General features: G+C 31.8%; 1 long non-coding RNA gene across 1 annotated transcript; it reads left to right on the top strand.

The window, feature by feature from the left end:
* The first annotated feature begins 355 nt into the window (after positions 1-355).
* Positions 356-3,785, top strand: LOC148784996 (uncharacterized). Its single transcript, XR_016062893.1, has 3 exons — positions 356-531; positions 662-805; positions 3,221-3,785. It is a non-coding gene; the product is annotated as an uncharacterized LOC148784996 (long non-coding RNA).

The following is a 3,785-nucleotide window of genomic DNA, read 5'->3' on the forward strand; positions in this document are numbered from 1 at the left end:
TATCACATATATCACAATAGATCCTTTGTTTAAAATGTTGTCGAATTTCAACAAAAATCCCAAAATGATTGAACTGCCAAGAGAGGTATATATGACTAATTTTTTTTTATTTTGGAGAATCTGATTAGAAAATAATTTATTAAATTGTATTTATAGGTAGCTTGAATATTTATATTTCTTTCTAAAAATGCTTCTTGACTAAGTATTACAATAATATTATTTAAAAATAAACTAAAAACGAAGAAATTAACAGGAAAATATCATGAGAAAAAGACAAAATGTAACTTCCATGCCTTCTGCTACCTCGTGTCGAGCTTTGCGGTTCAAGAAACAAACACATATATGCACAACATCACTCACACACTCTCACTCAACACACAATCACACTTCACGTTTACTCAAACCTTTTCTCCCTTAACACAGTTATTGCATAACACTATTCAAGTCCATAGAGTACTGAGAGCGGAAAGCACTAGGAACATTACCTCTGACTCCTTAAACGGTCGAGAAATGGCAGAAAACTCCAAAAACGTAAGATGAATTTTACACATGCAACTCCATTCTCCATTTTCTCAAGCATTTGATTCTTTTTTTTTTCTTGTTTAACCCTTATTTCCGAATCGAGTTGTTAATTCATCGTAGTCGTATGATTTACCAACAGAATTCTTCAAGAACGTATATCGAAGATTTTGGCTGTGTAATTTTGTCTGCACCGAATTCAAATTCACCCTATGAAGATTCCGGTGATGTGCTATCACAAGATCCCATCTCTTGTACTCTGTCGGCAAGTTTAATTGAGCCTCAGGTATATAATTAATTGTTGTTCTTTTTTCTCTACATTTTGTTTTTAATTACTTTCCTTTCCTATCAAAGTTTTGAAAAATAAATATTAAATTTTGAATATTTTAAGAGATTTTTTTCCTATAATTAGGGTTCAACAAGAGATTCAACTTTAATTTAAGTTTGTAAATTCTTTCATTAGCTTCAACGTGCTCAACTTGCTACAAACCTCTCTTGCTCTCACTCTTAGATGCTCTATTTTGTGTCAAGAAGTACCCTTGCTACCTTTTGTTATATCTCCAAATTGAGCTTCTTAATTCCCTTTAAAACAATGCTTGCACAAAGATCTTTTCACCTTAAAACTCAGCGACTCAAGGTTCATAATTTTTTCCAAGACTAGCATGTCTAGCCCCAAAAAGACTTGTTCAGGATCAGCCCAATATTATTCATGGCCGATTTTGAGGTGGTTATGGGCCTTTAAATGAGGCCCAAATGCATCCATCTTTAAACTCTAGTCAAGATCATGAATTAGCCCCATTGAGACATGGGCCAGGCTCAGACGAGGCCTGATTGTGCCTATTTTTTTTTATTGAAATTGAGATACTTTTTTGAATGAACTTAAATAATTTATGATTTTATTTTAAAATAAATAAATAAATAATCAAACAAAATAAAAATATTATAATGAAAAAGAGACTAATTAAGACCACATAATTAAGTTAAATAACAATTTAACTAACAAGCTAACAATAATGAACCTAAGGAATAACAAGCCCAAAAAAGATTCAAAATAAACTTTTAAAAAATAACAATCAGTATTAGTGAATTGATGTAGTAATTTAAAAAAAGAACTAATAAAGATAAAAGTTTTTAGAGTTTCAAAAGTATAAAAAAATTCGAATAATTTACCTAAAAGAATAAAATAAAAAATATATGACAGGTATTATTAAAAAAAAGTTATTGGCCCTGGCTAGACCAGCCCACTAGCTTCACCTAGGATTAGGAGATCTTGGGTCACTAGGCTGGGCCTACCCATATATCGATATCTACAATCCGCTTCGGACTAGTCCTGAATGGACCTACCCACTTATTTTTATTGTGTCAATCCGATCCTAGGTTGGGTCCCTCTTCATCTCGACCCATCATGCATCGAGATCAACGAGCGGCAACCATATGTGTAGTCCACCATCATTGAATTAACATTAGTTTGACGAAGGTTTTCTCAATTACAAGATATGATGCGAGATCCTTGTGACCAATAAAACTAAAATAATACTAATTCTAAATTTATGGGATGCAAAAATATGAATTTTGTATGCACATATGAAGAAAAATAGTTGAACACATTTCATATATCAATATTTAATATTATTGACTGTTGAATGATGATAATTTATTTAAGAAACCAAAAACGATTGTTGTATCTCTTTGCCTTGAAACTTGAAGATTTGATTAGTAAAATAATTCATATTTAAGATGTCGTAGGGAGAACATCCCAAATTTGGATATCTACTTGGCCAACTCTCTATTTTGAAAAACATTCGGATATCTACTTGGCCAACTCTCTATTTTGAAAAACATAAATGATGAGGGTATTGTGTAGAAAATAGAATATCACAAAGGATTTAGGAGAAGCATCAAGAGGAAAAAGGTGGAAATTTTTTGTGGTAACGATAAGAGTACAAAAGGAGGAGAAAAAAGTAAATAAATAAATAAAATTAAAATTGAGAAAAAATAAATAGTCATAAGAAAATATTTTTGTGACCCCAACTTATAGTACTAACTATCATGGCTCATAGTTAAAAATCATATTCTCCCAACGGTTTAATATTCTAAATTACATTAATGAAGAAGAGAAGACATGAACTAGGATATCTTCCATAATTATATACTATTTTTTGTATTTACTCTGATATGTTGATAAAAAAAATGCTTTGCCTTCCATGTTTGGAAGCCACAAAAGTAATTGATTGTTGCAACTATTATACATTCTCTCTTATCACCGCACCCATGTTTTTTATTTTTTATTTTTTTTCATAAGTCTTTCAGTGCACAACTATTAGTTTGCCACGTAATGAGTTGGAAGGCATTCATTCCCTTATATTATCCTATCTTGGGACCAAATTAGATCTCTTGGTATGTTATTTTCCATACTTAAAGCAATAAATATTTTTTCTAGTAGTTTTGGTTTCGGTTCTAGATCCATCTATCTATTCTCTATATCTTTCTCAATATGCAACTATTTTTCATATCCAAAGTACATTTTCTTTAAAAACACATATTTACTATTATCTTAGTTAAACTTACATGATTAAACCTTTCAACCTGTCCAACAACAGAAATTTGGTTAATATAGAAACAGGTAATAAGTAGCATCTCAATATCCATGATTTTTAATCTCTCAATAACAAGTTGAAGAGAAATTCAAACTCTTACAAAGGTTTAGTTAGCATTGAAGACTGTCAACAACATCATCACCCATGACCAAGATTGGAAGTGGTACAAGTTGAAAGTGCCATTTACTCTACTTGAGAGAGAACCTTTGTCACGAAGTATTTCATGTGGATTTGGAATGAAAGATATCAACTAACAAAGGCAGCAACGCATCGATCCCGACATGGACATACAAATGGTGGTGCAGCATGTCATTATGGGTCATGACTAATGCTAAATTTATGCAGCATGGTGATTATGCAATTTGTGATGAAGGTGTTAGTAACCAAAATCTAATGTGGCCAAATTGGAGAGTCGCAATGTTGAAACAACTAAATTGGCATGCACGTAGGGTGGTAAGTATACTAGCAATGTGGTTGTGGGGAACCGAAGATTATTAAATGACTATCAAATCTATCCATATTGATGGTGGTGGGTTCCAAGATATAAAACATAGAGGCAAATTTTGCACAGAGCTATGCAGTTATGTGGTTCTTGATTCAGGACGTTGTCATCCATATTGAATGTAATAGTTATAACCATTGGTGAGATGATGGTACAAATAAAAAAAG

Source organism: Sesamum indicum, linkage group LG11, assembly GCF_026168435.1.
Source record: "Sesamum indicum cultivar Baizhima isolate 11 linkage group LG11, ASM2616843v1, whole genome shotgun sequence".
Classification (NCBI taxonomy): domain Eukaryota; kingdom Viridiplantae; phylum Streptophyta; class Magnoliopsida; order Lamiales; family Pedaliaceae; genus Sesamum; species Sesamum indicum.